Source organism: Rousettus aegyptiacus, unplaced genomic scaffold (assembly GCF_014176215.1).
Source record: "Rousettus aegyptiacus isolate mRouAeg1 unplaced genomic scaffold, mRouAeg1.p scaffold_m13_p_5, whole genome shotgun sequence".
NCBI classification, from domain to species: Eukaryota; Metazoa; Chordata; class Mammalia; order Chiroptera; family Pteropodidae; genus Rousettus; species Rousettus aegyptiacus.
Genome location: NW_023416308.1, coordinates 17,494,506 through 17,517,409, shown reverse-complemented (window position 1 = coordinate 17,517,409; position 22,904 = coordinate 17,494,506). Strand labels below are relative to the sequence as shown.

The window sequence follows — 22,904 nt, the reverse complement described above, 5'->3', positions numbered from 1 at the left end:
GCTCAGTTCTGAGTGGCTTGCTTCTAATCACTCTTATTCCTCTCCCGCCCCTCCTCCCCTTTGCTCTAGGAGGTAGCAGTTTTTAAAGTAACTTTTTAAGGTTGGATTTCTGTACTTTTCTTTTACTGTGGTTTTCATAGAGCTTAGCCAGCAGACAAAAGCAGCCCTGTGAGTACCTCTGAGGATGGAGCTGAAATACGAATTTCACGGGTCTTCGTACTCCTGGACCTCGGAATAGTATCGAAAGTTTTGAGGAGACCTCCCAAAGCCAGGGCTTGTGATCTGTCATGGCACCTTGTTCATCTGAGCTGCTACTTACATACAGGTTTAGGATTTTTTTTTTTTTTTTTTAAATTATGACGATGAGTCGCTACCTCTTAAACTGTTAGTTGTCATGCCCTGGCTGGTGCTGTTAATATAAAGCTGAGACTGGAGGCCATAAATTTGAAGATGAAGATGATAAGCTTCTGCCAACAAACTTTTCTCTACAATGAAATTTTTTTATAAAAGAGAAATTTCCATGCCATACTTGTTTGTCTGAGATTTGTCTCCGTAGGCCTCCCAGAGACCCCCACAGAAGCTGGCTTGGGGTGGTAGAGAGAAGGGGATGGACAGAATGGGTCAGTTTGAGTTGGGACTGGCCTGTGCCTGCCTTCCAGTATGTGTACCATGTCAGGGCATGTGTCTGGTTTAAAATGCTATGCATCCATCAACATGCTGACCCCTTTTCAAGTTTCATTGTTCTATTGTTTTGACTATAAAAGTGACACTTGTTACAAAACCAGTTTCTGTGGTCTAGAACTTATGCATGTGTCAGAATCATCTGGCCCCACCTTTAGAAGATCTGATTCGGTGGCTCTGGGTGGAGCCTGAGAATTTGCATTTCTAAGGAGTTCCCAGATGCTGCTGCTGCAACTGATCTGGCCACCACCCTTTGAGGACTAATCTGTATTCCCTGGTGGTCTAGTGGTTAGGATTTGAGAAAGACTGATCCAGAGCTTACAAAGAATTAGCGTTATCTTCAGTCTTACCACTCAGAACATGGAACATTTTAGAATGTAATGAATATACACTTATATTATGGATGTATTCTTAAAAGCAAAGATAGTTCTGTGCTATACATATTATTGCTTTTTTTTTTTTTAAAAAAACTTTATTTTACAATAGTTTTAGGGTTACAAATAGGTTGAAAGATAAGAGTTCCTGTATACTCTGCACCCAGTTTATTTTATTGTTAATATCTTCCATTATTGTGATATATTTGTCATAACTAAGGAGCCATCATTACTACATTGCTGTTAACTGAATTGCACACATTTATTACTTTTAACGAAAATACACGAATGTATTTTTATAGTAAGTTTCAGGTATTAGAACTACATAGAAGTGAAAGACCCCTTCGCTCTTCCCATCCCATACTTTTTCAGAGTATTTTTCTATATATTTGTATACACATGTAATCTCTCTCTCTCTCTCTCTCTCTCTCATATGCATGCGCGCACACACACACCTTATTTTGAGACATGCTTTTTTTCATTTAAATATGTCTTGAAAGTTTTTCTATGTCAGTATATCTAGATTTTCCTCATTGTGTTGTAATGGGTAGTATACATTGTTTTGTATTCGTTTAAAATTTAATAATATCTTATCAGTTTCCGGATTTTAAATCTAGTAGATTAAAGGTGAGGTCTGGCACACCTTTCTTTTATCTTGCATTAGAGGTTAGAGATTATTTGCCCTCCTTTGTGGAGTACTTAGCATGTTCCAGGCACTGCCAAGCATTTAGCGTATATTATCTAACACAGTTATCAAAACAACCTTATGAAACAGGTGTCATTATTATCCCTGTTAACAGATGAGGAAACTGAGGGTCAGGGAGGTTAAGTGAGGAAAACCCTTTGATGACTTTCTAGCTGAAGCAGGCTCTTTGGTGTTTTGGGTGCCGTGAGCCATTCAGTTTAGTGTGAACATTGCTCGTTTGTTCAGCTTTCCTAGTGCCACACCTAGTGCTCCCAATATGAAGGTGAAGGATGTCCTTAAGGAACTCAGTCTGGTTGCGGAGACATGCATATAAGCAAATATGATAAGCATTCCAGTGATGCCTTAAGTTATTGGTGGGTTTTTGATGCCTTAAAGAAAAAAGTCCACCTGAGGAAGGGATATGTGCCTGTAAGCTGTTGCAGTGCAGATGGAAGTATAGCATCAGACCTGCATTCTAATTCTGAATGTTACTTTGTAGCTGAATGACCTTGGGCAAGGCACTTAACCTCTCTGAGTTTTTGTTAATGAGTATCTTAAAACATACTTCTTATGGTAGTTATTAGTACATATTAAGAACTAGCTATTGTTATGCTTAATAAATGCATAAATATATATTTTATATGTTTCATGGGCTTAATAAATATAAATATAAAAAATTAAATATAAAAATAATCTCTGGCCCATCAGTTGCTGAGTGGAAACTTGCTTTAAAAATCCTGGACTCATAGATACAGAGAACATTTTGACGGTTGCCAGATGGGAGGGGATTGGGAGCGGGTGGTAAAGGGGGAAGGGATTAAAAAGTACACATTGGTAATTATAAGAGTCACGAGGATATTAAGTATAGCATAAAGAATACAGTCAATATTATAATAACTAGTATGGTGTCAGATAGGTACTAGATTCATCAAGATGATCACTTCGTAAGTTATATGAATGTCTAATCACTGTGTTTGCACCTGAAACTGATATGATATTGTATGCCAACTGTAATTGAAAAATAAAAAATTTTTTTTTAAATCTCTGAAAAGTTCCAGATAGAAATAAGGAAGGTACCAAATCTCAGTCTTCTTTCTTTTATTGATCAAGACCAAATCCTGAAGCCCTCCCGGAGCTCCTTACGCCACCATCTTTGTATTCTCAGAGGATTCTCATGATGAGCCTTCCTCTCGGCACTTAACCCTCACTCCTATATATACATTTTATTTGCCTTCTCTCCTCTGTGTAACTGTAGTCTCTTTGGAGGGCAGAATCTGTGCCTTTCGTTCTTATGTCCCCTGCAGTTTAATGGAAACACATTAAATATCAGTTGCAGAACCAGATGCTATAGAGGGGCTCACATCCTACATGCCAAGATGGGATGAGTTTAAACTTAGGGTTTTTGAACAGTTTTTTCCATATCTCCCAACCATCCCACCCCTGCCCCCACCGTGGTTTTTTAGACATTAGCCTTTTACACCCAAACTTGAGTTTTTAATGTAGAAGGGTCATTGAACATTCTGTTAAACAAGATTTTTAATGAATTGTATCTTGATGTATGAGTAGTCTGTGTTATGAATTAACTTAATCCTCAGCTCTTTCACTGGGAGGAAAGATTTATGTTGATATTTTCCCCCCACTTAGAGAAGCAGAACAAAACCTCAGCAGGCCTACATCTCATGTAGCCAGGACAGTTCTGACTAGGCTGCCACAGGTTAGACATTTGCTCTTTCCTTCCCTACTCATGCTTGGGGTAGAGAGCATTCTGGCAAGGATTCTGGGGCGGCAAGGCTGGAATAATATCATAAAGAAGTTTTGGTAGAAGACCAAGCTAAGAGAATTAAAGGAAGGACTAGTTTCTTTAATGTGTAATGGCTTGGAGGAGTTTCTAAGTTTGTCCTGGGGGATTGGTGGTTAACACATATTCCATGTCAACCTGAACTGTCTAAATAGTAATCTTGAGAAGTATGGCAGTGTTATTTTTTCCTCCTTCCCCTGGAAAATGAGCCGAACTCCACACTTGAGTTGGAGAGTAGGCTTTACTTTTCGACTATGTGAAAATCCACTCTCCTAGATTCAAAGAGCAGGATGCCCCTTTCTGAGGGGCAGTGACCGAGAGCCATGCTAGGTTTCTGCCTTTTTTTTTTTTTTTTTTTTGCTTGGAGTTTGTTCCCCCTAAGAGAACTAACTATTCAGAAAACAATCACAGGTTCTTCTTCCATTCAGACTTAATCTGGTCATTCAGAGGCCCTTGCCCTCCCCTTCAGAGGTTGCCTATGCCTGACCTGGGGCCACAGAGGTCTTCCTCTTTGGCCTTCGGCCTTGGAAGGCTTAGAGGGCAGGAGCAAGTCTGATTCTTTGGGTAGCAGGTTGGGTTGGGTCTCTTAATCTCCAGTTGTGAACTGTAAAGGAGACCAACCAGCAGGGATTCCTTCTTCTCATAATTTACCATTGCAGCCAGAAGCTTCTAATGCTTTCAGCACCACCCCCCTCACCCCCTAAAAAAAAAGGAAAAAAGAAAAGAAAAGAAATACAAAGAAAAAAAAGGACCAAATATAATAGAAATTTATTTCATTGAGGTTGTTCATTTTATGGACAATTGTTCCTTTTCAGACATTTGGATTACTGTCATGAAATCCTTTCTTTTTCTCTTTTTCTGTCTTCAGTTCGCTAACATCTTTAGTGATAGAAAAAGGGCCTCAGGAAGTCTTCATATAAATGTCTACATCTCTCCTCACACTTCTGTATTCCTATGACACTAAACAATGAAAGCAGAAATAGGATTCTCAGAAATTCCATCACTGTAAAAAGGATTAGTTTAAGGTGATGGTAGTGGTTGGTAGTGGTGGTGGTAGCAGTGATGGCTGAGGAAGAAAATTATGAGGCCCTTGCTTTAGTATGTACTTGCTTGTTTATTAGCTGTGTGGCAATAAGTGTTAAGTTTTTATTTAGTGATTTTAATTCAGAGGAGTTTTACAATTAAAAAACTTATATTTATACTTTTCCACTTGGCTGAGGACAAATACAGATAGTCTTGGCCTACCGAAAGGGCCTTTTAAATTATGTCTGATTTTTGTTTTTAACATGGCACATTTTATATCTGTGAAATGTGGTGAAGACAGATCCATTTATAAAAATAGATTGCATAAGTCTTTGACTTATGAGTGTTTATGCTGGAAGAAATCACCCGTGCCATTTTAGCTTTGCCCTTTTGCATGGGATATGGTTCTGTGATACAGTTTCAAGCCTGAATGCTCTGTGTGTATACATTTAGCCCTATGACCGTCTCACCTGTTGCAGGAAATCATTTTGAGCAAAACGATACCTTCTTTGAGGGGCTGAGTGCTTTCTTAGCAGGGGGCTGGGGTGAGGACATACAGATGTGTCCACCTGCCTGGGCCTGACCTCTGTGAAAACTCACTAAAAACAACAGATGGACAGTTCTTTGGAAGAAGAGAGACCCAGCACATTTATATAGCAAGTGATTCAGTAGCAGCTAGAAATTAAGTGAAGAATGAAGACCAAGCTTTTAGCCCCTTTCCTTCTTGTCTCTAGACCTTTATGGATTTTACCCATCAATGGAAAGAACTTTAGCCTGGGAGTTGGGACACCTGGCCTCTAGATGAGCTGAGTGACCTTGGGCAAGTCTCTTAACATTCTAAGGTCTTCAGAATGAGAGAGTGGAACTTGATTCTCCAGCAGTCTCTTCCCTCTGAGTCCTGTATGAGTCCCAGGGGCTAGTGCAATATTTGGGATTGGAGGTTTCAAATGTGAAAGGGACTATTTGAGACGTCCATTAGGGGCTGTGAAGTCTATTGACTCTTGTGTCTTTCACCTGCAAAAATGAGGGCAGCTTCTACCCAAAATTAAGGGGCACTTTCAGATTCCCCTGTTGACAGACAAGTTGTAGGTCCCCTCTTCTGTGTGGCTGATGTTGCCCTGTTAGGAAGGAGTCATTTTAGATAAATATTTAGAGTTTTTTTTTTTCTACTAAGAGATGATCATATTTGTACTGAGATGGTGTGTAAAGCTGGTACTTGCCATTTATCACTAATGGCTGTGTTTCTCTTTCCATAGCTGTGGACGTTATCAGGCCTTCTCTCAGGTATGCCAGAAGATTTGGCTGGCACTTAAAAAGGCAACTTCAGGAAATACTATTTTATATATTTTCTTCTTTCCCTTGCTTTTTCCCTGTTTGAACAACACAGAACTACCAGGCTTTATGTCCCACTTGGCAGCTGCTGCCAGTCCGATGTTTTTCTCTCCCCTTCCTCTTGCCTCCTCCCCCAGAGGCCCCTTCCTTCCCCCATTCTTGTGCTGCTCTGAGGGGAGCTGTACCTTTGTGGTTCTTCTGCAGCTGCCAGACTTTGATGGGGACATGCTTGCTGCCTCTACACTTGCTTCCCGTAGCAACCAGTTCTTTGAAGATGACCTCTTGCTGTTTGCCTGTTGTCTCTCATGTTGGATTATAGATGAGAGATTTACCAGGCTGGGGGTAGGAGCCTGCTGTTAGCACATTTCTTTTAGGGTTCCCAGCATCCCTCAGCCTGTGTTTTCTCTTTCCAGAATATGAGGTTTGAGGAGGGGGGGATATGTATGTGGAGGGGATATTTGTGCTGAATCGAACAGAGTTTTAAGTATGTAGGATTGCCCAAGTTGTGAGATAATATTGAAATAGATGCTGCAGTGATTCTTTATTGAAGTATTTGATTGACTTCTCATTTTTTTTTTTTAATGTGGTTAATACACATAAGATTGAGGAGGACACCATTTCCTCCTCTCTCTGTTCCCCAAGTGTTTGTGTGTTGGCATTAAACTTGCTTCCTGGCGTAATCTGAGCTCTGGGAATTGCCAGATTCCCCAAATCTTCACACATTTGGACACCCCTATTTCTCCCTAAAGTACGAAGTTTTCCTTTTCCCTCCCTTCCTTCCCCATCCTACTCACACAGCTCCTGATGTGCTATGCATAGCTAGTGTGTGGATTTCTGTTTAGCTCAGTGAACTTGTGTTGGATGAGGTGGGTTAAGGAGGGAACAAGGACCTTGTAGTATAGCAAAGATTCTGAAAGAACCCTGATTAAAAGAAAAACTAGTCACTTTTTTTCCTTTCCAAGTGGCAAAAGCTAAAATAATATTAGGACCCAGTTTAGTAAAAAGGTAAAGAAAATAGACACTTTTATGCACTGCTGGTGGGAAGGTTGTTTGTAGCAGTCAAGATATTCATATTCCTTGACTCAACAGTTTTTCTTCTAGGAATTTAGCCTAAAGAATCATCAGACATGCCTCTCAAGGATTTTGTGTGAGGATGTTCACTAACATGTTATTTATGATAGAAAATTGCCAACAATGGGAATATCAATAAGGGCTGGCTAAGTGATCGTACTTTTATTCATGTCGTAGAGTACGATGCAGACATTAAAATTGAGAGTATTTGATGTCAAGGGAAAAGACTCTTAGTGAACAAAGCAGAATATAATGCAATATATCATGATACTAATTTTGTTTAAATAAAAAAGAAAGAAAATGTGGCATGCATAGAAAAAAAAAGACTAATGAAGTTCTATCTCCCAGTTGTTTCTCTGGTAATGAGATTATGGAGTACATTGATTTTCTTCCTACCTGAAGCTCTTTAATGATCAGGTATTGCTGAGAAAGTTTTCTTTTCATTACTTACCCCCTAAAAAATTACACTGAGAGTAGTTTCATTTAAAGCTAAGTATTTTTAAATAGGTGAACCAAGAAAAATGCTTATGTTCTCTTCTCTTTTTTTGTCATTAGAATATAATTGTAGATTTTTTAAAAATTTAATTAGTACCACCATCATTCTTTGTGTGAGAGGAATGGTCTTGCAGCTTCGAAAAGTTGCAGTTTTATCCAAAAGGAAGTTATATCCCTTAGCAGGGACTCAATAAAATATCATCTTTTGTAATAATGCAGTGCTGCCTGATTTCCACATGGCTTGTACATGGGTGTTGGTGTTTGGATCAGTTAGTTTTGGCACAATCCAGGTGGACTGTTTGCTAAGAGTGAATGGATGGCAGTGGGCTTTGAGCCTTCCTGCTTGTTAGTGGTTGAAATCACTAGTTATGGACCATGTCTTTATTTGGAAATAATTGTGATTAAGAAAGAATAAGATGTGTTAGTAGCTGGTGGTTCTATGAACAGGTTGTCCAGGGTGGTGGGAGAGGATTTGGGGGACTGGAGGATGGATTTCATTTGTGTTTGGCTGCTGAGAGTAGAAGGGTCTATACTGTCTGTGAACTTTACTATGACGGTTGAGTTAGGGGGATGGTGAGTAGCTATGAAATCATAAGCTGACAACCCTTACGCTTCTTCAGCCCTCACTGTCACCCATTACCTGGGAAATCCATAAGGCTGGGAGGAAGATAAATATAGCCGTCATTTCCTAGGAAGGAATTGAGAATCCAGTCTAGAATACTGGAATGTGAGTAGAACTAGATTCTGTTGAGTTCATCAGGGAAGCACTAATGAGGTTAGGGTTGACTCCCTTGAGAGGGTTCAGTTTTTTTGACATTCTTCTCTTTTGAATCCTTTACTTATAGACACATGTGGGAAACCACAGGTGTCTAAATGGGATTTTCTCTCAACTGGTACCTTATCATCAGCCATATATTACTGAATAATAATATTACATTGTATGGATACCACATTTTATTTATCCATTCATCAGTTGATGATCATGTGAGTTGGTTCCACTCTGATTATTATGAATAATGCTGCTATGCACATTTAGGTACAAGTTGTTGTGTGGACATGTTTTCATTTGGGTATGAACCCATGAGTGGAATTGCTAGGCCATATGGTAATTCTCTGTTTCATGTTTTTAGGGACTGCCAGACTGTTTTTTCAAAGTGGCTGCACCATTTTACATGGGAACCCTTATTCCTCCACAGCCTCATCAACACTTGTTATTTTCCGTGTTTGATAGCCATCCTAGTAGGTGTGTTGTGAGGTGATACTTCTTGGTTAATGGTGTGAACAAACATCTTTCTATGTGCTTATTGGCCATTTGTATATCTATTCAGATCCTTCATCCATTTAATTTGGGTTATTCTTCGTATTACTGAATTGTAAGAGTTCTTAATAATCTTAAAGTATTAAAGACCACAAAGAGATTTTCTTTATGTGGGTTATATCTGCCCATATTTTCTATATGAGAATTAAAACAACTTTAATATTTAATTTTTAAATACATTTAAAAATGATAGCAAACCCTTTACATGTTAATATAACTAACACTTTTTATGAAATAATATTTTGAAAAATATAATCAGAAGAGTGGCTTTAAGTGTTTCGTAAATCTCTTTAATGTCTGGCTTAGAAGACAGTTGGATTTTCACATCTACTTCTGTGCCGAATCTGTTGAGATATGCTTTGGTTGAAGTATATGAAGAAAGTCTGGCCTACACACATACACGGTTGAAAAAAAGAAGAATATTTTGTTTCTTAAGATAATTGGGGATATTCTTTGATGCCATATCAGAATTCAACAGGAGGTAGTTTCTTAAAGGTTGGTTGTAATACAGAATCCGAAACCATATGGATAAATGCTTCATATTATTTTACATTGAAATCCATTTGTCTCTCTTGTACTTTTAATAGATATTTTACTAATAAATGTTTTTATATTGTCATGTATTGGTCATGTAGAAAATACTGATTCATTGAATCAGGCAGCTCTTTCAAATGCTGACACATTTCATTATACACTATTAAAAAATTGTATTTGCTAATATCCCCATCTATCTCAATAGAAAAGTCTTTAAATATTGAGATTCTGTCAAGCTCATGGTGGTGGGTGGAAATTTCCCAAAATTCTAATTTTGCTTAAAAGTTCAAATTTTATCATTGGCAACAAATGTTATGAATTATTTTCCTTGAAGTGACATGCTCACTTCATTCATTTTTGAGAAAATGTCTGCCTGATACCCATCTCTATAACCATACTTTGTCAGTTGACCTTTTATGTAAAAATGATGTTTCATATTAAGGTGGCTAGTTCGGCTTGCAACTCAGAATTGCAAGAGAACTTTATCTTGAGGCAACCATTGCCCTTTGGTATGCAATGGTAGTGCTTTCTGCATACTTTCCATTCTGTCACAGACAGTATTAAAAAAGCATGTACTCAGGAGTTGAGAGCTAATACAATTAACAGTTATTACTTTATCAATATTCTTCATCAACGTTGCTTCCCCAACATTCTTAAGGAACCTTCTTTAATTGCGAGTATACAATAATCAAGAGTGCAGTTTGGTGCCACTGCCTTGATTCATACAACGGTTTTTCCCACCATTGCTTTTACACCATCAATGCGCATATCAGCATAATGTAAAAGGCAGATAATGTCTTAGTGTTATTATAAAAATAGTTTTGCCCTCACAGGTTCCCAGAAAAGATTTTATTTATCCTCTCCTCTCCCCTCACCAAGGGGCTTACAGATGGACTTTGAGAACCACTAGGTTAGATGACATTTAATAGTTGGGATAAAGCTGTTTTGAAGGCCCTTACCTCTCTGTTATCTGAGAATATCAGTATAAACTTGCATGATGATAGAGAAGATATGTATAGTATTATGCACCTTGTAGTTGATTCTTTCTTCCCAGTCTTCAGCAATATTCAGAATCACGAAGTCATTACCATTGAGGCTTCTTTGAAAAGAAAATGCTTTCCCATTTTCTTCTTCCTTTATTTGTTTTCCAAAAAAATTTTTAAAAAGGTGGTGGGGGGGAACCCTCTTCATCACCTACCTTTGCCAAATGTGGTGTTTCCCTCATTTTTTATTTTGAGTTAGAAAGGGCAGTGACCCATATGTCTGTTTCTTAGGGTGCTCCTTACTCTGAAAACCTTAAACTGGTGTCTTGTTCAAACCCAGGCCAGTGACTGGCAATGAACTGATCCTTGCCATGTAAATGCCATGTAAATCCTCATTGAATGGCAAGAGACTCAAATGTAGCAGTTCATGGAATTGTAAGATGAGCCCTGTTTCCCAGACAATTATGGCTCCATCTAAAGCCATAGCTGGGCTATTAATGTATTTTGGGCCTTGTCCTCTTTTCTATCTTGCCAAACTCTGAGAATCTACTATATGGCTACTGGCAACAGGCCTCTGCCAAAAACAGTCTGTGAATATATCATTTTACACCTCATTTTTCCTTGTTTCACCCTGTGATTGGCACCTTGCCTATATTTCTCTGCCATATCTTTCCACCTACTTAAAAAAAATAGTTCATTTAACTTATTCCTGCATTATGATACAGAATTTTAGTTTCCCTAGTTACTTATTGTGAGAGATGCTGAAGAATGACAATGCTAATATCTTCTTATAGGATTATCAACCGCTGGTGGTTCTCCTGAGGGCCCTCTTATGGAATGAATTGTGTCCTCCCAAAATTCATATGTTGAAGACCTAACTCCCTGTACCTGGGGGGTCAGAATGTGACCTTATTTGGAAATAGGGTTTTTACAGAGTTTGTCAAGTTTAAATGAGATTATTAGGATGGGCCCTGATTAAATATGACTGATATCCTTATAAAATGGGGAAATTCAGACATAGACATGTGCACACAAGGAGAATACCATATGAAGATGGGAGGCAGTGATAGAGGTGATGATTCTTACAAACCAAGGAATGCCAAGGATTGCCAGCAACCTACCAGAAGCTAGGGGAGTGGCATAGATCAGATTCTCCCACAGCCCCTCTGATACCTTGATCCCTGACTTACAGCCTCCTGAACAGTGAGACAGTAATTTCTGTTATTTAAACCATCCGGTTTGTGGTACTTTGTTAGGCAGCCCCGGGAAACTAACATTGGCCTCAAGGCTGACTGCCGTCTCTTAAGGCCCTGTGGTTCTTTTATTCACCTTGGATCTTTGTTCTACAAGTCTACCATGGATAGTCTCCCACTTTGTGGGAGTCCTGCTCAGAACAATGTTCCATTAATGCTCACACGATTGAGAAATGCAAGGTTGAGATTGATGTCTTCTAGAAAGATGGAGAGATAGTATTGGACCCTGAGACAGGTGGCTCCGTGTATCTGCTTCCATCCCTTCTTTTGCCATTCCTCTTCCCTTGCATCGATTGGAGAGGTTTAAATCTGACCGGCCTCCACTTGCTCCCCTTTCCTGCAGGGCAAGAAGCAACGAGCCAGCGAGCCAGCATGTGTATATTTGACTTTATTTTCTCCAAGCGCTTTATCCATGGGACCCTCCTGCGGGTTCCCAGCTGACCGCCTATTTGCACCACACATTTAGGAGAGGTGGCCAAGAAAAGCGAGCTGCCGGAATGCTCAGGGCCCCGAAACATTACCCTTCGTGGTAGTTTGGTTCTTGCCAGGATGTCCTTGTAAAACTTTTATGAAGATGTTGTTGTACTTGCATTGGAGGTTGAAAATTGCTGTTAACTTTGCTAAGTCCCATGTCCCCCAGGAATGTGGGACGCTGAGGAAATGCCTCTGGCCCTCCCTTCTGGATGGGCGCTCCGCTGCAGCAGCTGCCTGGGCAGAAAGTTGAGCTGGATAGATGGATTAAGGGACATCAGCTAGGCCTTTGTTTAAAAATATTTAAAATATGTTCGAACCTCCCTTTATCAACAAAGAACAGTTCCTTTCAGCAGAGAGAAGTTTTTCATTTCCATGTTTTTTTGTGATTTTGTTTGGTTCTTTTGTATATTCGCAATTTCAGAAAAGTGTCCCATTCACATTTCGGAAACTTAAGTACAAAAGGCGCTGCATAGTTATGTTCTATTTTGCTTAAGGGAAAAGAGTAGTTTTCTTCTATTAGGAACATAATATTTAGGAAGATCATCTTTTCTGGCTTGAGTTAATTTTTTCTTGTGCCGAGCTTTGATGATAAAAAAAAAAAAAGAATGTTTGAGAACCTGCATATTTAAAACTTCTTTGGAATTAAGAGTTAATGGAGTTATATTAGTGATGAGCATAAACTTTGGAAGTTACAAAGGAAAATAAAAGAGGTTCCTATGTCAGGGTCTTTTGGTTTTAGAACCAGAAAGAATATTATTAACCCACTCAAAGTCTTCAACTATTAGGTATTTTAAGATAAATGTCAGAATAAGGTAGCATTTTCCTAAAATAAGGTCCAGGTTTTTCCTTGCCTTCCTCTCTGATGATCACAGTATTGTATATCAGGTTTCTGCTTAACTTCAGATCCTCTCTGGGCTTTTGCCCAGTGTTATTAGAAACCTGAGATACTTCTTTACATACATGCAAGAAGGGCCAGCAGGTTGCACAACTCCAGGGGCCCCATTCATCTTAGAGTGCGTGGATTAGACCAGGGTGTGAAGGGTTCGCCAGAGCTGGGCTGCGTGCAGCCCTGCATGCAGGTGCTAACAGGAAAGGCATGGTGGATGGTGGTCCCTGCTTTGGGTGTCAATTCATACATAATTATTTTTAGAAACTGACCCTAGCTGTAACCCCTGATATTCTGTATCCTTAAACTGAATCATTCATCCAAATCATTCATCTCAAGGAGTATTTGGCCAACTCTGGGTGATGGCTTTGCCCTCCAGCCACTAGCTCAGCCACAGCTTGACAGGGGTGAGGCCACGGCCTGTGAAAGATCAATCTGGAGTATTATTAGTTGTCTCTTAAGGTTGTTTTAAAATTGCCTGAGGGCCAGTCCTGAAGTTTAAGAAAAAAGTGTATTTCTTCATTTTATACCTTTCTCTCCTACAAGTATTCCTGATCTTCGGTTGATTCTGGAGGCTGGAATCTGAATGAAGAAGATGAAAAGGGGCTCTGGATAAACATTCTAGAGTATTTCAAAACTTTGAGGGCTTTGGATTGAGGTTAATGATGCACCACTGGTACCGAGTTTACACTGTATCCTGAAAGCATAGTTCTTTCTTTTCAGCCAGTCACATGTCAGTCATTAATCAGACATTTAAAAAATGGCACTTAGGTCTCTTAGTTTGATCCTCTAAACCTGACATTTTGTAAACTAGAATTGGTTAAATATTGGCAGTTTCCCTTGGCTTTACCTAGAGTTCTCTGGAGAAGTTTAAGAACAGCAGGAAGCTGAGACCCACAGGCTTATGCTGGCCTGTGATTCTTGCCTTAGTACTTACTTGTGTGTGATATCAGGCAGGTCACCAACTCTCACTGTACTTACTGCAGTTTACTGCTCTGAAAATGGGGGTGATTTCAGATATCACATCATAGGGTTGTTTCAAAGATTAAATTTAAAGCACTTAGAGCAGGGCCTAACACACGGCACTCTACGTGCGATTGTTGTTATTAGTCATTCTTATACCACCATCCCAATTTCTGCCATATCTTGTGTCCCACCTGTTTACTCATTTATTTAGTATTTTTCTTTAAAGTGACTACAGTTCTAAAAAGGGAATAACTTGCTGATTCTTAAATGCTTTTTTCTTTTTTGTATCTTATCATCTTTGAAATTGGAATGTCTTAAAATCCATAGCTTGTCCTAGTTTAATTTTTTTCTTGTCCACTTAAAGATGTTATGGTTGATGGTATCTTAGAATTGGTGAAAAACAGTATTTTTTGAAGGAAATTTTATCAAGAATTCACACTGGTTATCTTTTCTAATTAAAAAAAAAAAAAGAATAAATGTCTTTGTTTTAAAGAGTCCCCCTGTGTACCACCTAGAATCCTCTGTGGATTGGCAGTGACTCCTGGCCTGCGTTTTGGGGTCATGTTTTTTGGAGTAGCTTCAGGGACCCTGCCAGGAGAAAGGAGGCTAAAGGAGTAGTAGCTTTGGACCCTCTTCACCCAGTGTAGCCTTGCTTTTTGTCCATGCTGTATATTAGAGTTTTACTTAAGGGTTGGTTTATAAAAAGGACTTCTAATACTAAACATGGCTTAAAAGCCAACAATAAGCCATCCTTCCATCTCCCCTCCTCCACCCCCAATGAGAGCCTGCTGAGGTCCCACAGGGCAGGCAGGATGGGGGTGCATATTTTCTCCATCCCCAGGACAGGAACAACACATTGACCCATCTGGCTGATGGGTGGAGGCTCTGTTCACTTGTAGAGCCTACTGAGTACCGCAGAGATGGCTAGAGACAGAGATTTCTGGCTGGTGGACGGCTGCCTTCAAGGAGGAAGTGTGTTCTTTGTAGGCTGCTTTCTGGGATGGAAGCGAAGCTGATAAGTGATGTGTGAGGCCTACCCCAAAATAGAAGGAACTGGGTAGGTATGTAGTACAAATAAGGTAGAGAGGGGCAATGGCTAGTTCCTGCTAATCATACCTGTAGATCTTCCTGTTAGAAGTGTCTGAGGACATTTTTTTGGATTTTCTGAGCAGCCCTTAATTTCTTTTCCTTGGATTATTATTATTTTTTAAAGTAGCAAATTTTTGCATTGGATGAAACCCCGAGCTTTCTATAAACAAAGGGACTCCTGACTCTTCTTCCCTTTTCTGGGGCTGGTGTTCTCTATGTGCAGCATCGAGAATTTGGGGGAAGTTGGTTTTCCCTTTTCTCTCATAGGAAGAGAGTCTTGTCTACAAAGCAAGGGGCCTGTCTTTCAGTCCTTCGAAGTCACATGGTCTGAGAGTGTTTCCTTGCTAGCTTCTTGAACCTTGAGCTGAGCAAAAAATTACTTGATTTCCCAAAGCAGTTTGTGAGGTCAGTGTGGGAGACTCCATGCATTCCTGTTTTAACTTCACCTGAGATAGAGCTGAGAACTGAGCGAGGCATTCCTGCCTCTTGAGACCTCTGGACATCGCAGTAATCCTGTAGAGGAGGAGGAGCTCTATCCTTCAGACTTGGAGTATAAATAGTTCCAGAGGGCTTTGAAATCAGGCCAGGTCAATTCTGAAGGAAAATGGAGTCTAACGGCCACCCAAAAGTCTTGAGCCATAGGGTCTTAGCAGCCACATGGGTTCCAGGGGCACCAGGAATCTTGATTGGCACTTCCCCTTCCCAGCACATCTTGATTTGTTAAGAAGGCGGATTTGAATAGGTCTAAAAGGTAATGTGCATATTGTGCAGAACACAGGGCTTTTTGTTTAAGGCTGCCTGTATTTGAAAGTAGAATTATAGAGCAGTGTAGATTTATGTGTAGCATCGTTTATTACAATCCTAGGCTTTATGATTTGGAGCCAGGACGGTGCTTTCCAAACTCTGTCTTTGTTGAGGGGCTTTGCAGTTCTGAGATTTTGCTTTGATGGCACTGGCTACAAGATAATGATTCACAAAATTCTGAGCTGATGATTATTATCTGGAGCCACTCAGAGTGGGATCCTTGGTCTGACTCTTCATTGTGTCACTCATGGCACCTATCACACAGCACATGTCACCCAGAGGGTGCTCAGTAAATTTGGTGAATGAGTTTATACACTTACAAATTGCTTTCTGATTAGATAATAATGCTCATTCTTTCTGAGACCTTATCCGTTACACTGCATCTAGCGTGATTGTACACTGTGCACCCTGAGATTATGCCATGTTTAGAGGTGGGAACAAATATTTATTGTGCTCAGTTTGGGGTAATGGAGAATTCGGAGTGGAGAGAATCAAGAACGACGCTTTGAAAAGTTGTTAATAATAGCTTAGGTTATAATTCATTGGAATGAGTTTTGTCTTTGCTGAAACGTAGTAACCAGTTGATCTATGAACACCTACTTGAGTGCCTACTAGGCAGCAATAAGTCAGTGATTGATAGATTTGGAGATGGATAAAACACTTGGTTTTATTTTTGTCTCTCTCAAATCCGAGAATGATTAAAAAGTCATTTATTTTCCCTATTGGGAAAGGTAAAAGGCACAGTGACTCAGGGGCGCAGTGAGAGAACAGGGGAGCAGAGTGGCTGGTTTGAATATGGGTCCAGGTGACTTTGGTATGTCACTTCCTGGGCCCAAGCTTCTCCTTATCACACAAGGGCAGTAATTTCTGTTTTGCACATATGACAGAAAAGGAGTGGATATGACTTGTACTGAGAGTTGTAAAGACTATCCACCCTAAAGTGGTTGCCACTCACAGGGGGAGAATATACAAGAATGCCCCTTGTGGGGCACAGTGGACACCAGGAGCCGCAGGCTTGTGACTGGCTGCTTTTGGTCCTCCTGCCTTCCTTGGGCACTGAATCACCCAGTTTCCTTCATTTGGTATATTTCCCAGTTGGGCTTCTCTCTTAGCTTAAGATCAACCAGTTACTATCTATTAAAATTGAATCTGGTACATTTTGTCCTTGCATCTTACAGCAAGGACCAAGTGGTACTCTAGGAGCTTGGAAAAGTGAGCAGCGCACCAGCTTCTTCACTTCACCAGAGAAGAACCGAGTCATGTGGGAAGGCCAAGCCCTGGAGGAGAGCATCCTTTTTCTCTCTCTGGAATTTCTCACCTATCACAGGTGCTTGTGAAAATTACCTTTTGCTACTCATCATCCTGTCCTTCCTGAGGGAAGGCTGAATTGCTTCTCATGTTTGTCTTGGAACCACCAGGGTGAGAATTCTAGTTTTGTTGAAAAGCTAGGGCTTGGAAACAAGAAATACAAGCTCATCTTTTTGGAGGAAGAAGGATGCCCTCTTACCTGAGCTTCTGGCCTGGCAACTCCAAGGTCCCCTTCATGGGTATTTACCCTTTAGCAGTGGAGCCAGGCAGATGGATGAATGCTTTGCCCTCTGGCTTCCACACCCCTTAGCTGCTTGCACCTCTCCCTGTCCTGGAGGAGTGGTACTGTTCAGGATGGAGGTTAACCTCTGGCCTGAGTAGACCTCTCTCAAATAAGATTATGCTCTTCTGTGGCTAAGGTGTTACCCATTCAGTGAGGTGCATGCTTACATCTAAAAGCGATAGTATCTTATCATCATAATAATATTGGAAGCACATGCAAATGCCATTTTTTGCAAATACAAATTGACAGATGGTGGCCATTTCATATTCTTCCCACTATTTCTTGAGAGTGTTGAGTTGTGATTTCTATTGTATAGTCAATTTCAGATAGAAAGTGAGAAGCCAGCTTTCTTTGGTCTAGGCAAGTAATTTTCAGTGTTCCCTGAGGTTCATCTTCATTTGAATCACCTAGAAATCACCTTAAAGATCCAATGTCTGTGGGCCAGCCTCAGAAATTCTGATTGGTGTTGTGCATGTGGCTTGACTTTGTATCTTTTATTTGTTTACATTTTTTTCCTTTGAAGTAAAATTTACATTGAGTGAAATGTGTGACTCTTCAATATACTACACCATGGGTTTTGATGAATGTATCCCCTTGTGTAACCCAACCGTTATCTTTTCTGTCAAGTTAAAAAACAATATGACCATTATCCAGAAAGTTTCCTGAGCCCTTTCACAGTCAATTCTCACTTTTTAATGGCTCCCCATGGCTTCTTATTAGTAGTGGCTGAAGCCAGAGAATCAGTGGGTTAATTAATAATGACATTGCAGCTCAGAAGTTTGATCTAGCAGGGAGGATTGGGGACTAAGGTCGACATTCTGAATTCTGTAGATCTTGGGCCATACTGATATATTTGAAAAAGAGATATTTTGTTGACCTGGTTAGAAGGAAATTGCCTGGTGTTCACCTTTGGGCCCGCCTTGCTGCCCCCTTCCAAAATCAGAGTGTTTGCAGTTCTGGATGGAGCCTGCATTGTTCAGAGTTTCCCCTCATTTGTGTTGCTATAACAAAATACCACAGACTGGGTGGCTTATAAACAACAAATTCATTTTTCACAGTTCTGGACGTTGAAAGTCTGAGCCAGGGTGCCAGACCTCTTCCAGGCTGTAGACTGGCAGGAGGGTGGGGTGTCAATCACTGGCTCTGGAACAAATGAGATAATGTATGACAAACTCTTATATTATGAAAAATAAACAGCAACATCTTAAAGTGAAGAGAGACAATACACTCAAGTGAGTCACAGGCAGAAACCAAGAATGACACTGTCTTAACGACTGGGAATAGCCACAGAAGAGGGCACAGATAGGAAACCCGGCATATGGAATTGCAGGGGACCCCACCAAAAGAGGACAAAAAATGAGCGGGACCTGGGAATGCAACATTACTCCAAGTGACTTAGGTGAAATTATGATGACATCTTGCTTTTAAGTAGCATTTGATACTCTTTAGCATTCTTTACCATTTCTGGAAATTAGATGGGGCAGGTGGTTAAATCCTATGTATTATTGAGGTATTGTGGTCCAGAGAGGAAAAGTTATTTGCTCAAGACTACACAGCAAGATTAGTGGTAGTCTGTGCTTCTGACCCTTGCTATCTCGAATTTCCTGTGTCACCTTACCACCCACTGGTATCTGACCCCAGAACACCTTCATCGCTGGTTTCCTGCAGTGTTTTGTTTGGTTCTGCACTGCATAGTGCTATAGAACAAAATCTTTTAAAAACATTTCCCCAGTAACCTGTAGCATCAAACACATTTTTTTTGTCTTCTAGATTTGAGCCAATCCTGACTTTAATTTGATACTTTTAAGATAATTTGAGGAGGACAAGGTAAGAGTATGTTTGGACTGTTTTTTCTTAGATTTGTAGGGAAGTACAGACTATAGAGTTTAAGATTAACAAGGTCATAGCCAGCTGTGGCTACTTACATTTAAATTAATTAAAATTAAGTAAAACCTAAAATTTAATCTATCAGTTTCAATAAATAGCCACATGTGGCTCATGGCTTCTACATTGTCAGAAATAGATCATCATCATGATTACAGAAGGTTCTGTCAGATAGCGCTGGTCTAAAGTTGCAGTCTCAACCAGATAACTTCCCTATAACCTTTTAACCTCTAACTTCTTCATAACCTCTGACCTTATAAAGAAGGCTCTGAGTACATAGGAGTTTGCAGGGTTACTGTGGTACAGACACGTCTCAGGCCATGTCCTTACATTCTCTGGTTTATCTGCCTAAAAGACATGAGCAGTCACTTGTTTTTCCCAGAGAGGGAAAACCTCTGACTTTAGGTGTACTGATTCTTGTTCCTGTTGCTATTGTTCAGGTGCTACTGTGGTTGGGCAGCATTATGCCATGATAGACTCTAGAACCAGTTGTCATTTGTTCTGTATTGATATGTGGTGTGCTACATGTGTCATTAGTGGCACATATTTACACAGTCATATGTGGATAGATCAATGCGTAAGTGTGAAGATACATGCCTATATTTGGAGAGGTGCAAGTAGGGAAGGACAACTGCAGCCAGAAAAGCTGTACAGAGGAATGAGCTGCCATGTTGCTGCCACTGCCCTTGGGAATATTCTCTGTTGTGGCTGCTGGTCTCTAACTGGAATTTGATTTGCAAATTCTTTGAGTTTGTAAAGAATTACAGGTAAGGGATTGCTCTTAGTTCAAGCGCCTCAAGATAAATTATTTTACGTGCACGTGACTTATACTGCAAGTGTCCTTTTGGCAGGGCAAGGCAAAGAGGGCTCTGGTGTGTCAGCATTACTGGATGGTAGGGCATCCTAAAGTCTGCTGTAGATTTTGGTCTTTATTCTACCAAAATTAGGATTTATGGAACATGGAAGAGAACCACACTCATAGTAGCTGTCTAGAAAAGGCATCTTTTATTGAGTTTTCCATGGCCTTTATTGGGTTATTATTTTGTATTAGGTTTTCCATGGCCCAGTTCTGAACTAGATCTGAATAAGAAAAGGAAAGTTCTCTTTTTTTCTCCACCAGGTCATCATATATTTATGAATTAAAAGCCAATCTGTATAACCAAGGCTATCGGTAATGACCCAGTGGGTAGCACTGGGATGTTTGTGAATTTGGATGGATTATAGAACTCTATTGTACAGTTGTTGACTCTCTTTTTAGAATGTCCTTTGTTCTTGCCCTGAATTCAACAATTTCCTTTTTTAAATAAACAAACACTTAAGTAGAGGTATTTCTATACAGTTAAGGACCCATTTAAAGATACAATGTAGGGAGATTTGACAGATGTATAGGGATTTTTGACAGATGTATACCTATGTGAAACCAACACCACAATCAAAATACACAACTTCCTTACGCATGAAAGTTTCTTGTCCCTTGGTGGTCCATTTTTTCCTCCAGTTCCAGACAATCACTGATCTGTCACTTTGGTTAACATTTTCTGGAATTCTGTATAAATGCAAGCATGCATTATGTGCCCTTTTTGGAAGGGAGGGAGGAAGTCTGGGTTATTTTATTCAGTGTGATGTTTTTGAGGTTCATTCATGTTGTAGCACATGTCAGTATTTTGTTGCTTTTTATTGCTGAAGAGTATTCCATTGTATGGTGGTACCACATTTTATTTATTCATTTACTTGTTGATGGATACTAGATTATTTTCACGTTTTGGCTTTTACAACTACAGCTGATGTGGCTATTTGTGTGGACAAATGTTTTCATTGCTCTAAAGGCCTGGGAGTGGAATGGCTTGGTCACCTGGAAAAGGTGTATGTTTTACTCTATAAGAAATTGCTGAACTGTTTTCCATCGTGACTGTCCCCAAAGAGTTCCTGTTGCTCCATATCCTCGCCAACACTCATGTTATCAGTCTTTTTTTTTTTTTTTCAGCCATTCTCTTGAGTATGTAGTGGTTTTATTTTTCATTTCTCTGATGACTAATGATGTTGAGCATCTTTTCATGTGCTTATTTGCCGACCCTATCTCTTCTTTGTGAGGTCTCTGTTCAAGTCCTTTACTCATTTTTAATTGAGTCGTTTGTGTTCCTGTTATTGAGCTTTAAGTGTTCTTTTTATATTCTGGATAATAATCTTCAGTCTTTTTTAGACTCTTATAGTAATTTTTTTGTTTTTGTAGTTGGATAAGAAGGCCTGATCTTCATTTTAAGGTTTAAAACTGAACTTATTCCAAAACAAACCTATCATTCTTCCTTATCTCAGGTCTTGGCATTCTTTTTTAGGGGGTGGGTGGGCAACAAGAGATTTGTCATTTTTATGAATTAAATTTTTTGAAGTTGGAATATTTTAAAGGATTTTGCTACATATATTATCTGGTGTAAATTTATAATGTGTCCTTTTTTCAAAATTGACTAAATCAAATCGGGTTTCAGTGAGATGAGATGAAATGAACTGATGAAAAGCTCTTTCTGAATCTTTGAAGTGGTTAGTGCTTTTTTTGTTTCTGATGTTGCCGAATAATGTACCATATTTAATTTTTTCTTTTTACATCTTGACCCCGTACACCCATTTCCCCCACCCCTATGCCCCTGCCTGTGCCAACCACCAGTTTGTTCTCTGAGTGCTTTAGATGAATTAAAATAAATCCACAGCATCTTGCAGTGAAATAGCCCAATATAGGAATAAAGCAAAAATCTCTAAGACTGCCAAAAGAGAGAAGACAGATAACCTATGCAAAAGTAACAGTTTTAAGGTAGTCTTTTTTCTCTCCACAGTTCTTCTTAATCACAAGCCTTAATCCTAGATACTGAGGCAGTAGGTTATTTATTGCTTATCTCTCAAAAGGTAGCTGCAAATTTAGTTCCATTGAGTGGGAAGGCGACCTTCGTTTGAGTGGCTGTCCTGTGTTACATACACACTGTGTTGGAAGTTGTATGAGTTGAGGTGTTTCCTTGTTTTACATGTGAAAAACATCAGGGCTCAGAGAGGCTAAATGACAGCCTCAAGGTCACAACTGAAAGAGACGGATTTCAGGCTCTGATCCAGAGCCCATGCTCTGTCCACCTCTCCCCAGGATGGTAAATCAACTAGGCAGATGTCCTGAGTGAGTGATCTGGAGTTAGTTCTCTAAGCCAAGTTGTAAGTTAAAGATCTCTTGCTGAGGCTGGGGCTCCTACTGAGGCAGATGATAATCTAGGTGTGGGTCAGTTGCATCCTGATGAAGGAGATGGAAAAATTGGGTGGTTATCCTCTCTTACTGACAGACCAGCTAAATTCCCTACTTCTTAGGCCACCTCCTTGCTTAAAACAAAAACAACAAATAAACCCTATTTCCTTTATTAATGTGTTGCTAGACCAAGTTAATGCACTTACAGATTGTTATTATGTATTACTCTTTTCTTCAGTTTAGGAAAATTGGCAGTTTTCTTCCTTCCAGGGTACCTTTTGAATTTCAGACACTTAATATGTTATATCTCTCCCCTCTGAACAAGGGCCTAAGAGCTTTGCAGAGGTAGAAACTAGGCTTTTGCCAGTAAGGGCTTTGGGGAATAATACCTGAAAGTAGGCAGGAGACATTAGGAAGATCACTGACTTATGGAGGAAGTCAAGTGT

General features: G+C 39.8%; 1 protein-coding gene across 4 annotated transcripts in view; it reads left to right on the top strand.

Moving 5' to 3' along the window:
* The window catches only part of ZNRF3 (zinc and ring finger 3), a 137,398-nt gene that overhangs the window by 41,769 nt on the left and 72,725 nt on the right, over window positions 1–22,904 (top strand). The window contains exon 1 of one of the 4 annotated variants that reach the window (XM_036221857.1): window positions 2,691–19,184. The exons of the other annotated variants lie outside the window; for them this stretch is intronic. The gene's annotated coding sequence lies outside the window, so the exon portion shown is untranslated. Of the gene's footprint in view, window positions 1–2,690; window positions 19,185–22,904 lie in introns of those variants that run through there. 4 annotated transcript variants of the gene reach the window in all.